The sequence below is a fragment of the Ochotona curzoniae genome, unplaced genomic scaffold (genome assembly GCF_017591425.1).
Source record: "Ochotona curzoniae isolate NIBS_2020 unplaced genomic scaffold, NIBS_Ocur_1.0 patch401, whole genome shotgun sequence".
Lineage (NCBI taxonomy): Eukaryota > Metazoa > Chordata > Mammalia > Lagomorpha > Ochotonidae > Ochotona > Ochotona curzoniae.
The window spans coordinates 1,098,407-1,112,061 of NW_024466975.1; positions in this window are offsets into that span (position 1 = coordinate 1,098,407).

A 13,655-nucleotide genomic window follows, 5' to 3' on the forward strand; every position below is an offset into this window, starting at 1 on the left:
GCACATTAGTAGAAGGCTGGATCAAAAATGGAATACTCCATGATGGGTGCTGGCACTGCAGGTGGTAGCTTAATGTGCTATATGCCACAGTGCTAGTCCCCAAAGACATTTTTTTAATGTAGTTTAAATCACATCATTTTAAACCAAGAACCCTGTCAATCCCCTGCTGGCCTCTGTGTCCTGAATGGACACACACAGTACCTACCTGAGAGCTTTCAGACTCTAGACTTGGCTTGGATGGGGATGGTCTGGACTGGTCTTTGCTCCAGGATGGCTTCTGTTACTTGACCAAAAATTGTTAAGCGAAGGTTCTTGAGAAAATGTGACAAGGATTTAACAGCTTCCTCAGAGCCTTAAGACTGTTTCAGGTTGGAGTAGCAGAGCCTTGATTTTAAATTATCCAAGGCTCATGATTTGGGATTTTTGTCAGTTTTTGTTGTCAGCAGAGAGCAAATCCTTTGGCAAAGTTATATTGCCTTCCATCTTTGTAGAATTAACATTGGCTTGAGTTGCATTTCTCTTGTAAGACTTTGCTGAAAGTGACAAGAAGCAGCTAGCGTATTCTCACCATTTTCTCTGATACCTTGTCCTCAGTCTCATTGCCCAAACACCAGTTACCTCAGTTAAGTGAACCACACCATTTTAAGTCCTTTAGCACTTCCTGTACCTTTCTTCTAGTTATCTAATTTTGTACAAGTCAAGATTCTTGGTTGGAGGTAACAGGATCTTCTTAAAGAAGATCCTTATGTTTCCTTAAACAGAAAGAGGTTGGTTAAGGAATCTAGGTAGGATGGGGAAAAATAGACACAGGCTGAGCTTCTAGGAGCTGCATTGTAAGAGTGAACTGCCTGAGGAAGTGCTGTCTCTGAATCGACCAAGAAGCTGCCTGCCAGAGGAAGACATGAACAGTTGCCAGCTCCAGAACTGCAGCGCCTCTGCCACGCTTGTGCAACTCAAGATGGATACCTCATGTCCTGTCTCTTTCCTGATGCATCTCGGCTCTGAGTGAAGTCTCAAGTGAGTATGCCTGATTGATTAGACCAGTTCCGTCAGAATCCCCAGCTACAAGGGAGGGAAATACTTTATAGAGTTTGACTTTCCCACCTCTTTGATACAGGAATACATAATAAAGGGTGTTGAGTTAAACCAATCTACTGTAATACCTCATTGTGCAACACTAAGTTTCTCTTTTTTAAAAAAGGTTTATTTTGGACCCGGCACGGTGGCGCAAGTGGTTAAAAGGTCCTCGCTTTGCACGCCCGGGATCCCATATGGGCGCCGGTTCTAATCCCAGCAGCCCCGCTTCCCTTCCAGCTCCCTGCCTGTGGCCTGGGAAAGCAGTCGAGGACAGCCCAAAGCTTTGGGACCCTGCACCCGTGTGGGAGACCCGGAAGAGGCTCCTGGCTTCGGATCGGCATAGTATCGGCCCGTTGCGCTCACTTGGGGAGTGAATCATCGGACGGAAGATCTTCCTCTCTGTCTCTCCTCTCTGTATATACGCCTTTCCAATGAAAAAATAATAAAAATAAATCTTTAAAAAAAAAAAAGGTTTATTTTTATTTGAGAGGCAGATTTACAGAGAGAAGGAGAGAGAGAGAAAGATCTTCCATTCATTGATTCAGTCCTCAAATAGCCATAACAGAGCTGAGCTGATCCAATCCAAAGCCAGGAGTTTCTTCTAGGTCTCTCATGCAGCATCCCAAGGCTTTGGGCCGTCCTCAACTGCTTTCCCAGGCCACAGGCAGGGAGCTGGATGGGAAGTGGGGCTGACTGGGATTAGAACATGAATGGTGCCCCTATGAGATGCTGGCTCTTCAAGTTGGGAGATTAGCTGCTTGACCCAAGGCACCTGCCCCACATTTCTCTTAACATTATAATTTTTGAATTCTTAATCCTTATATTACACATTTTAAAATCATTACTATATATAGCTTCAAATGTAGATCATAATTTTGTTTATTTATGCATTTCAAAATTAAAAGTAACACCTTGTGAAAGATTCTTATACACAGTTTTTTTTTTTTAATTTTATTTTTTAAATTTTGACAATCCTTACAAATTTAATTGGGGTAAAAAAGGTTCAAGGCCTAAAGGGGGATATAGAGGGAGAAGCCCCACCCAGTTTCCCACCCACCCTAAGTCCCAGATGTGGGGCATGCTCTGAGATACTCGATCAAGTGGTTCCAATAGTTCACCATTCATGGGTCGCTGCCAGTCTCGCCACTCCAAGCACGATGTGGTCGTTGAAGAGTCCATTGATTGACACAGTCCCTTCTAGAGTCTCCATTTGCCCAGTATTTTGCTGCCAACAGATAGCTGAGGTTGTTGCTTGACTTGTTCTGTCTTTTCTTGGTTAGGACTCTGAGTCCGGTGTCTCGACTGGGGAGATCCTCAAAGAAATTTTGAGGTATTCCCAGTCCAGATTCCTGCATGTTCTAGTAGCATAGGGCCCGGCACAGTCCATTGCCCCGATCAGCTGGTGGTTGCAGTTGCTGGGTCGGTTCTGTCTCCACCCGTGTCCTCTTGCAGTCCCGCCTGGTTCCGCCCTGGACGCACTTGTCCCTCGCACGTACCAGTAGGAGTTGCAGCCCAGTCAGGGCGGCCCACAGTAACCCCAACCAGGCCCACCCCCTACCCTGGCTTGCCAGTATGTATGGCATACTAGTCCAGTCTGTCCCAAATACCCTTCTGATCATATACTTGCCAACAGGTGTTGCAACCTACTTCCATCCAACCATCTCCTCCTACCGTCCCTAACGGATATTGTTGGGTGTCTGTCTAGCCACCCCAGCCCCTGTCCTAGTTCCCATGCCCTCCCGTGGAAGGTGATGACCCACGAGGGAGGAGCCCACTATTTCCCTCCCAGGTCGCTCCCATTCCAGTTGTGCCCTCTCCAGTTGGCCCTGTGGTTCAACTCAACGTGTCTAACCCTTTGTACCAGCTTCCGCCAGCTGGTGCTACAACTAAGCCCCAACAACCCTCACCAACTCTGATTGTAGCTTGCACCAGTGGGAATAGTCAGCCCAGCCTGGTTTTCACCCAATCTGGTCCACATGAGGTGCACAGGTGCTGTGTCCCTGCCTGGTCTGGTCTACCCCCTACCCAGCTCACGCTCCTCAGTGTAAGTTGCTGTTCAGCTAGGGAACCTCCCCTTATTCCCCTGTCAGCTCTGCCTCCTCCTTTCCTGGTTCTCACGTGTGCTGGTTGGGTGCTGCGGCTGCATCTGGCTCAGGCTACCTCACCTTGGCATTCCAACTTGTGTGTTGCTTTTGTCACGACTGGACCTGGTTCGACCCACACTCTGTTCTGGCGATCAGATTTACCAGTGGATGACATGAACAGATTCAGCCTGGTCTGCCCCCGACCCATGCCAAATGCATGCCAGTGGGACACTTTCCATGACCTCTTGGCTGTTACCTTCCATGTTTCTTGCGCTGACCTGCGGGGTCTGTGTCCTGCCAGAGGAGTTGCCCGAGCTCCTCCATCAGAACCCCTCCATGTGCCAGGTTTCGTGCATACCAGTGGGTCCATGTGCCAGTTCGCCTCTTGTCCTAGCAGGAACAGTGGCCTTTCCTAACTGGCCATCATCCCATTCTGGTTCTTGCTGTAGAGTGTTTCAGCCCAGCCACGGTCGTCCATGCCCCCATATAGCTCGTATATGGCTCAGTTGAGGTTGGGACCTAGCCTAGTCCATCCCACATCCACCCTGGTACTCCAAAGCACCAGAAGGTGTTACGGTCTGGCCGGGCCCGGTACGTCTTTTCCCAATCCACATTTGTGCCAAGGGAGACGACGACTGTATCCAGACCCTGCCACAGCCCCATCCACCTGTCATGACCCCTGCCTTAGACACCGTGGCTCAACTCTGTGCTTAATGTGGACCAGTTGGAGCCAAAACCAAGCTGGGAATGTCCTGTGCTGCACCCTGTGTTCCAATCATGTTTGTGGACTAAGGTTTGCTTACTCCAAACATTCAGCTCTCAGTCCCACACATACATTAAGGTTTCATGTCCCTGTTCCTGGGAATCACCAGAAATTAGTGTCTCACCTACACTAACGCTGGTCTTACTTATGGGTGTCCCTTAGCAGCTTTTTCATATCATAAAAACCCCAGAGCTTGCCGCTGGGCGGACAGCAGGCAGAGCCTGGCACCACTTGGTGCACTGGCTGCCCAAGGCCTGGGCCTCTGCCCCCGTCTTGCGACGGGGGTTGTGGCTGAGACCCCGGCAGGGTTCCGTCCGGCAGAGGCGCCCCCACCAAGTGCCACCTCAATGGGGGTTTAAACCCGCCCCTTGTCCTGAGACTCGACCCGCCCAGCCTGTCCTGCTGCCAGCTTTTGGCTGGCGGGGACAGGGGAGAGCCAGGATTTTACCCCCAGCTCCCAGCCATCCCCCACGGGTACTTACCCACGAGGGGGCTTTAGGTGCTCCTGGGCCAGGATTCTTATACACAGTTTTAAAAACACTCACTCAAAACCCACTCAACATAATGATAATGCTATGTCTCTTTAGAGATGGAGAATATCTTTTTCTTTTATTTGAATTACAGATGATGTAGGAAAATGTTGGTGTCTTATGTCTATGATCAAGAAATTGACAGGACAGGCATTCTCATGTGGTGAACTGAGGATAAATCAGAAAGTAGCTGGAGACAAACTTAGTGCAGTTTCTTCAAGCGCTTGTTGGTATGAATAAATAATGCATGAATGTTAAACCATATATGTCAGAGTTTCCAGCACATCGTTATAATTTATATTATTCAAAAGAGAATTAGTAAGCTTGAAAGTTTTTCTAGACTTAAGGAATTCCAGTTCTTGTGAGTACTGGGCATTGATAAGTGAATGTTAATTTCAAAGAAAGTTGCAAGTAGCATTGGTGCTATGTTTATATCTTTTTTTTAAATTCCTTTGGCTATCCATCTTTGGTTTAGTTGATTCAATGATATGTACTATAAATTATTAATTTGGAGGCCTTTTTTGCAAGAATTTTCATGAAACCTGTGAATTTCAGAGTATTCTTAGGTATATGTAATTGGAGTTAAATTTTTAGAACATACTGGTTCTCTAGACAGTTAGGCTCTCATTAAAGAAAACCAGATCCAAAGTAGTGGTTTAAATGGTTTATTTACTTTATTTGAAGGAGATACAGATAGAGAGGGAGAGAGAAGAGAATGAGAGAGACACCTTTTGTTGCTGGTTCACAGATAGCTACAATGACCGGGCGGAGCCAGACCAAAGCCAGGAGTGAGCAGTTTTTCACTGGTGTCCAGTGTGTTGCAAAGACCTAAACATCTGTGCTTTCCCTACTGCCTTCCTAGGCCATTGGACAGAAAGTGGAACAGCCAGGACACAAACTGGCGCTCATGCGGGATCACTAGTGTTTCAGTTGGCGGTTTATCTGCTGTGCCACAATGCCAACCCTTTGTACTTTTTTTAATGAAGATTTTTTTCTCTTTTTTTGGGGGGGGGAGGGGTTAACTGAAAAGGTTTATAATACTGTGTAAGCCTAAATACAAATATTTTTCTCATAAAAATAAAAGACAAAAATTTTCTTTTGGTGATAATATGGCTTTTAACGTAGCCCAGCTAGTAATAGAGGGAGTAAGAAATTTATTTTCCTTGGAGTAAAATTTTGACAAACTCGCTTCTGGGTAGTATTATTCATTTTAATTTCTGTTCTATAGCTATGTGATAAATCAAGAAAACGTTGGAACGGAGCCAGAATGAGGATGGCATTCATCATCTTTGTGCAGAAGTGGCATCTCTTGGAGAACCTTCTAGAGAAACCACCTCAACCTTAACCACTGGTGCCTCAAAATCAGATATTTAAAATTCACTTGTTTTTGTTGACATTGAAGGATTAAAATGTATTCAATAAAGTACAAAGTTCATTCTTTGTTCCTTGTGAGTGATGGCAAGATGGTAGCGGCAATCCTGCTTTTGTGAAATTTGTGGGGAAAAGTTTTCCTTGCTTTGAACGCACACATGCATAACATTGTCAACAGCTGTGAGTGATTTAACTTCCAAATGATTTTAAAGTTATGACATTTGAGACTGATTTAAGAGTGAAAGAAAAAAAAATTCAGTCTTATTCTCTTAGCACTCTCCCATGAACGAGTGTATCTAACATGTTATTTTTTGGTTCAGGTTTAGTCCATTTTAAATGTCTGTTTTCAGTGACATCAGCATGTGATCACATAATCAACTTCCTGTCAGCTCCCCCAGGGTGGAATGTGAAGCCGAGTGGAGCCAGGCCTTGCCTTAGATCAGCTCTCTACTTCACGGGCTGTGACCCCTCAACTGGTAAAGTGATGGGGATTTGCTTTGCGTTAGCATTTTATCCTTTCTGTTCTAGGCATTGCTACTTTCTAGATGTTCCCTTATCTGAGTAGTGATTTATAGATATTATAGATATTTATAGCTATTATATCACTATAGATATTATAGTGATTTATTTTAAGATCACTTTGACCCTGTCCTTTAATTTTGTTCTCCAAAATCATACTAGTCCATTTTTTTTTCTATTTGCATCCTTTTTCAAAGATTAATTAACTTAATTGAAAGACAGGGTTAACAAACAGTGAGGGAGAGACACAGAGAGACAGATTTTTCATCCACTGATTGACTCACAGATGGCTTCAATGGCCTGAGCTGGGCCAGTCTGAAACCAGGAGCCTGGGGCTTCTCCCAGATCTCCCACATGGGTTCAGGGGCTCAGGCCTTACCTAGGCCATCTTTGACTGCTTTCTCAGGCCATTTAGCTGGAAGCTGGGTAGAAGTAGAGCAAACAGGATGTGAACCATCACCCATATGGGATGCTGGTGTCACAGGCGGCAAATTTTGCCCTCCACATGTCAGCACTGGTCCCCTTTGTGCATTCTTTTCTTTTTTTGTATTTTATTTTAATTTTTATTAATTTTTAATAGATTTAGTGTGGTTTACAGATACAATTCTAAGAACATTTCCTCTTTCCTTCCCTTCTCCCACTCTGCTTCCTTCTTTTCTTTTTTCTTTTTATAGTCTTTGAGACAACATACTTTAAATTTATATCACAGTAAAAATGCTTAATATTTTCACTGAATAGGAAGTTTAAGAAGTCAAAAGCAGAAACACCTTTGGCAGAAATAGACAATAGCTGTAAACAATTGAATGGTAAAATGACCTTTGCACTCATATACAATAAATTTTAAAATTATCACAGATTATGAAAACTATTGATCTGACAAAGGTATCAGTTTTACAAAACTATTTGCAGCAGTACTGATACAACTTTAAAAATCTTTTTATTTTAGTTTTGATAATTTTTAGACATTTGATTATGGTACAAAGGGTTAAGGGCTAGACCATTGTTTTGACATTCTCTTTTTTTCTTCCTGTATCTGGGAGGAGGGAAGAGATAAGGAGAAAAGCCACACCCAGTCTCCCAACCAACCCTGGGTTACTGATGTGGGGCATGCTCTGAGGGTCCTGCTCAAGTGGTTTTGATTTTGCCACTCCTGTCATGTTGAAATCTCTCCAGAATCCACTGGCTGACACAGTTCACCTTAGTCTCCATTTGCCCAACTATTCACTGCCAAATCTTGGCTGGGGTTGTTGATTGATTTGTTCTGTCCTCCATCCTCTCTATGGTACCAGGTGTCCTCTGCAGGCTCCTGGGTACTGCTATATCCTCCATGTGCATCTGTATGTGCTGTTGTACTACTCCGCCTAAGCCACTGAGGAGGCCCAGCTCTGACACATGCATTCTACAGTCAGACTGTAGAAGCTGCAGTTCACTCCATTGTTGGAGTTCTGAGACTGGTGGTTCAGCTGGGCGGATTCCCAAAGACAACTCATCTGAGTGTGCATGTCAATATAGGGTCCAGCCCATTCTGTCGCCCAAATCTGCCTGTGTATGCACTGGTAGTTGCAATTGCTGGGTCAGTTCCGTTTCCAGCTCTGTCTTCTATGCAAACTAATGGGTGTTGCAGTCCAGCCCAATCCTGCCCACACAAACCAGTGGGAGTTGTAGCCTAGTTGGAGAGACCTGCAATAACTCCTACCAGGCCTGCTCCCTGCCCTGGTTTCTGTGTTTGCCAGCATGTATGGCAGACTGGTCCAGTCTGTCCCACATCTCATTCTGCTCTTGTACATGTCAATGGGCATTGAAGCCTAGATCACCCAACCAGCCTCACTTTTCAGTCCACACTGGTGCCAGCAGGTGCCACTCTCCATCAGGCCATGCCTACCCCTAGTCCTGGTTTCCATGCTCACCAGTGGTAGTTGCAGCCCATCAGAGAGGTGTCCACTATTTCCCTCATGGGCTCACTCCCACTCATGGATCTTGCATTCTCCAGGTGGTTCTGCAGTTTAGCTTGACAGAGTTTGTCCCCCAAGGCACCATCTGCTAGCTGATGCTGCGGCAAAGCCCAACCAACCCACACCCACTCTGGCTTATGCATGTACCAGTAGGTACAGTCTACCCAGCCTGGCTTTCCCCCAATCCAGCTTACATGCAGGCCAACAGATGTTGTAGCCTTGCCTGCCCCCAATCCCAGCTCTTACACTCACTGGTGGGAATAGTGATCCAGCAGGGGAGCCCCCTGTAGCTCCCCTACAGGGTTTGCCCACTCTCCTCTGGGTCTTATGTGTGCTGGTTGGCTGCTATGACCCAGACTGGTATGGCCCATCTTACCTCGGCATTTGCCAGTGGGTGCTGTAGCCTGGCCCAACCTGGCCCACCCCCAGTTCCAGCTCATGCTGGTGGAGACTACAGCCTAGTCAGCCCAGCCAGCCCCCAGTCCTGGCCCTCATGTGAACTGGCTGGTATTGCAGCCTGATCTGACATGACCCACACACCATTCTGGCTCTTGGATTTACCAGTGGGTGATATGAACTGGCCCAGTCTGGCTCATCCCAGACCTGAGCCAAAGGTAAGTCCATGGATGTCATAACCTGATCTGGCTGCTCCCTTTCTTGGTGCTTGTGCTCACCTGTAGAGACTGTGTCTCAACAGAGTTGCCAAGCTCCTCCATCAGAACCTCTCCCAATACCAGATCTCGGGCACACTGCGGGGGTCCATAGGCCAACCCTACTCAGTCCACCTCCTGCCCTAAAAGGATCAGAGGCCTTTCCTGACTGGCCCTCACTCTGGTTCTTACTGTTGGGTGCTACAGCCCAGCCAAACCTAGTCCACACCCAGACACAGCTCATGCATGGCTCCACAGGGGCAGAGACCTGGTGCAGCCCATCCTGCATCCATCCTGTTTCTCACGAGCACCAGTGGGTGCTGGAACCTAGTCCAGTCCTGCATACCCCAGACCCAGTCCACACCTGTGTCAAGGGACACTGTGGAAATGTTTAGACCAGACTGCAGCCCCCACGCTCACTAATGGGAACCACAACACAGTCAGGGTATCCCCGTTAGCTCCCCAACCAGGCCTATTCCCAGCCACAAATCTTGTGCCTGCCAGTGGTTGCTCTGACACAGCTTGGCATAGCCACTCACCTGTCTTGGTGTTTGCCTTGAGATGCTGCAGCCTGTCCTGGCCCAGCTTGCTCTCAGCCCCAACTCTTGCTGGCAGGTGCTTGCAACCCTGCTCAGCCTGCCCTCATCTCTGGCTCATGCAAACTGGTAGGCATGACAGCCCAGCCTGGCATGACCTGCACTCCATCCTGGTTTCTGCACTTGCCAGTGGGGTATGGCTTATTCAGCCCTGCCCAGTCTGCCTCCTTCCAAAACCAACTCACACACTTGCTGACAGATGGAGCTACCCTGCCCAGCCTACCCAACACCCAGGCCTGGACCACTTGCTCACCAGCAGGAGCCATGACCCACCAGGGGAGTTTTCCAAGTTCCCCTGCTCAGACCACTCCCAGACCCAGATCCCATGCATGCCAGTGGGTGTCAGGCCCTTATTCATTATGGTCTGCCCCATCCATCCCAGTTTTTGAGTGAGCTGGTGGATGTCGTAGCTTGGCCCACCTCATACCCTGTTTTAGGGTGCTTAGGCAGGTGCTGCAGCCTGGCCCTGCTTGCTTGTTCCCAGCCCCAGGACTGGAGAGTGTTGGTGAGTTTCATGATCATGCCTACCTCAGCCATCACCATTGCAACTCTTAAGCTATCCAGCAGGACTTGTAATTCCATAGGGTTGGGCCCACATATCCCCCACAGAATCTACCCCCGGACTTGGTTCTCTTGTGTGTTGATTGGTATCATGCCCAGCCTAATGTGACCAGTCCACTGTTCCGACACTCACTGTCAGGTACTGGGGTGTAGTCCTGCCAGGCAGACCCCCAGCCCTAGCTTTTGTGTGAGCTGGTATGTGGTGGTCAGCATTGTTCCGTGCTAACAAGCCCATCTCAAAACTCCCATGTGGGCTGGTGTGTTGGTCTGACCCATAAAGGTCTTCTGGTCTCTCCCCTTCAACCACCAGGTCTCAGTCCTCTTGCTTACCTGCAAGTACAGTGGACTTGTCGTTGGGAGTCTTTCTGAAGTCATTCCTCACCTACACATGCGGTGGCCTTTTCCAAGGATGTCCCTCAGCAGTAATTCCTCTTCTGGGCATGAATCCACAGGTCATCGCTCACCCTCACCTGTGCGATCCCCCAATCTCCCTGCAAAATCCACAACCCCAAGTACCCAGAGTACACCTGCAGGTGGCCCTGAGGCTGGGGGCCCCGCCTGAGTGGCCTCTGACCTGGGTTGAGGGAGATGCCCCCTATCCCCACCCTTCCATGACACGATTTAAAACTTCTATCACTTTTGTGTTGTCATTCATTTTTAAAAGTTTTCTTTTTTTTTTTTTTAATTGGGAAGGCAGATTTACAGAGAGAAGGAGAGAGAAAGATCTTTGATCTTTGATCTCTTTCCCAAATGGCCTCAATAGCCAGAGCTGAGCTGATCTTAAGCTAGGAGCTTCTTCTGGGTTTCACACGTGGGTTCAGGGTCCCAAGGACTTGGGCCATTCTTCTCTGCTTAACTAGGCCAACAAGCAGGGAGCTAAATGGGAAGTGGAGCAACTAGGACATGAACCAGCCATTGCAGGTGGAGGGCCAGTTGAGCAATCACACTGCCCCCCTGAAATTCCTTCTTGTTCGGTAACATTGAGTAAGACTCCGTGGAAATAGTGTCTCCAGTTTTTTCCCTAAATCTCACTTTTAATCATCTGTACATTTCTCTTGATGTGAGTGTCTCTGTGTGCGCATGCCCATGTGCCTGGCACATACAAGATGAGGACTTTAGCCACCAAACTACCTTGCCAGGCCCCTAAGTGGGCTTTCATTCCTCCAACAGTGTCTGGGCATTTCAAAGGAAATACCTATCTTGGAAGATGTTTTTCTGGGGTGAGTCACTAAGTCAGGATCCCTTTCCTCCGAATGAGAACACTAACATGGGGTCAGATATGCAGCAGTCAGACACTGGGAAACATTCCTAGTTCAGTTCTCTGGCCCATCTGTTGTCCTCTGTATAATCCAGCAGACATTTCCAATTTATCAATAATAAGGAGACAGTGTTATTCAGTAGAGAAAGACCAGGACGTGAATTTGCTAAGAAACAGCATCAAATATTCTTGATCAGTTACATCTAGATGTTCTGAATTTTAATTGAGTCCTTTCCTCTCCTTTTCCATTGTCCTTCTTTTCTTGTTTCTTTTATTTTTAATATTGTTTACATGGCTGAGAGGGATGCATGGCCATGAGTCCTCTGATTAGGTGGGAAGATCAAATTTAGAGGAAAGTAGGTGAGACACATGTTATAGTCTATTTTTTTTTCCTCCTATGTCTGCAGGGGAAGAGAAAGGGGGCTACTCCTTACTGTCAAACTACATCAGCACCCAAAAATGGGGGAAAGTCCTTTGAGGACACCCTGGAGACTCTGATGTGGGGAAGAGTGTTCTGAGAGAGTGACTTGAGTGGTTTCAATAGGCCTGAAATGCTGTTGGTTTTATTGCTCCAGAGTTGAGAAAATCTTTCCAAGGTGTATTGGTTGACAAAATCCACCTTAGTGCATCTGCATACCTAGGAACATGCTACAAAGGTTGGCCAGGAGAATTATCCAACTTGTTCTGTTTTCTATTCTCCAACAAGGCAGTTAAAGTACCCTGCTGGCCTAAATGAGCTGGCCATCATGTCCAGCATGTGCATCTGGGCATGCTGTTCATTGCCCAGGCATCAGCAACTGAGGAGGCCCAGTCCTGATACATGCACTCCAAAGTTGGACCACACATCTTGTGATTTTCCCTGTGGCCAGTGTCTGAGTCCAGCAGTCCAGTCAGGGAGTCCCCCAAGAAATGGGGTGACCTCAGCCTTGACTCCTACACACACCAACCAGTGCAGGGTCAGGTTGTCTGTTGGCACCTGCCAACACACGTACCGCTGGATGCATCTTGAACAGTTCTGCCTCAGCCAAACATCTGACGTGAGTCCATGGATGCTGTGGCCCAGCCCAGCCATCCACCGCAGAGTTGGTTCTCATGCCTATCAGAGGGTGCTGTGATCCAGCTGGGTAGATCCCAGTAACTCCCACAAGGTCTGCCCTCAGCCCGGTTTTTGTGCATATCAGTGTTTGCTGTGGCTAATCTGACCCAACCCACATCCCACTTGGGTCGCATGCATGCCCATGAATGCTGTGACTTAGCTCAGCTTGAACCACCCCCAGACCCAGCCCTTATGTATGCTGATAGGTGCTTCAGCCTTGTTCAGCATGGCCTGCCCCCAGCCCTGGTTCTTGTGCTCACCAGTAATAGGTACAGCCTAGCAGGGACAGGCCCACAGTTGCCCTACCATGCTTTTCCCCCAGCCCTGGATCTTGCACCTGCCAGGGGGTACTGTGGTCCAACCTGACATGACTTGTACCCAGTCCCAGCACTTCCCAGCTGGCACTTCCTAGTTCGTCTGGCCTGTAGTATTCTAGCTCTCATGCATGCCTGTGGATACAGCAGCCTACCCCAGACCTACCTCCCTCCGGAATAGCTTGTCACTTGTCCCAGCTCTCATGCTCACTGGTGCTGGTAGCAGCCCAGTAATCCCTAAAGTTCCCCTATCAGGCCCACTTCCAGCCCCAAGTCATACATGTGCTAGCAGGTGCTGTGGCCTTGTTTGAGATGGCCCACCTTCATTCTCAGCATTCGTCATCAGGTGCTACAGCTTGGCTCAGCCTAGCCCACCTTCAGTCCCAGCTCTTGCTGGCAAGTGAAACAGCCTAGCACAGCCTGGCTCACTCCCAACCCTCATGTGAACTGGTGAATGCTGCAGCCTAGCCTGGCCTGTCCCACACCTATCCTGGCTCTCACAAGCACCAGAGGGTGTTGGAGCCCAGCTCAGTTTGGCCTGCCCCCAGATGCAGCCAATAAGCATGCCAATAGATACTGCAGCCTTGCCCAGCCTGTCCACCCGAAGCCCCAGTTCTCACATGTATCAGCAGGAGGTGCAGCCCAGCAGAGGAATCCCCAGAGTTCCTAGCTCTGGGTCTTGCACATACTGGCAGGTGCTTTGACCTATCCCGGCATAGCCCACAGTTTGTTGTGGCCCATACTCTGTCCTGGCTCTCATGCATGCCAGGAGTGTGGCCTGGACCAGCCTGGTCTATCCCAAGATCAGCCCACACAAATACTGATGAGTGCTGCAGCCTGGTCTGGCCTGGCCTACCACCAGCTCAGGCTCCTATGCTCCCCAG